Here is a 591-nt window from a genome sequence, read left to right on the forward strand (position 1 = left end):
CTTGCCTGTGCCCCATGGCAAGGATCTGATGGTTTTCTCAGGCTCATTCCTACCTGGCCCAACCAAATGGTATAATGTCTTGGGCTCACTCCCACCCAAGGCCCATGGTCCCAGGTAGAGTTCTCCTAGTCTCTGGTTTGCTCCTCACTCTGGGAACCCATCTGAGCCTTGCAGCCCTGGTAGACTCAGGCTTGCTTTTCTCAGGGAATGTTGGACTTGTAATCATTCAATGCCCACAGGTCAAAACACTGAACATAGACCTAGCCCCTCTTCTCTCTGCTACCTACTGATACACTTGGACCCACTACTCACTGATACACATGGACACAGCAGCCACAGATGCAACACCGCTAGGACAGGTAATTAGTTCTTTAAAAAACAAAATAAAACATACTGTTCCTTTATTTCTCAAATTTAAGTCCCATATCTTATCAGAACATCCAAGCATCGGAAATCACCTTCCTGTACCCAAAGACTGTTGTAGCCTCATTTCAAGAGAAACAAAACACATTATTACATTATTTTAATGCCAAATACTGTATTCCAAGACCTGGTCGCTCCAAGATAAGTGAACTCTCATGTAAGTCAGCT

General features: G+C 44.7%; 1 pseudogene; it reads right to left on the reverse strand.

The window, feature by feature from the left end:
- Positions 1–206: 206 nt before the first annotated feature.
- Positions 207–360, reverse strand: LOC115031407 (small nucleolar RNA SNORA17; annotated as a pseudogene).
- Positions 361–591: the final 231 nt, after the last annotated feature.

The sequence above is a fragment of the Mus caroli genome, unplaced genomic scaffold, assembly GCF_978045245.1.
Source record: "Mus caroli unplaced genomic scaffold, Mus_caroli_1 scaffold_7, whole genome shotgun sequence".
NCBI lineage: Eukaryota > Metazoa > Chordata > Mammalia > Rodentia > Muridae > Mus > Mus caroli.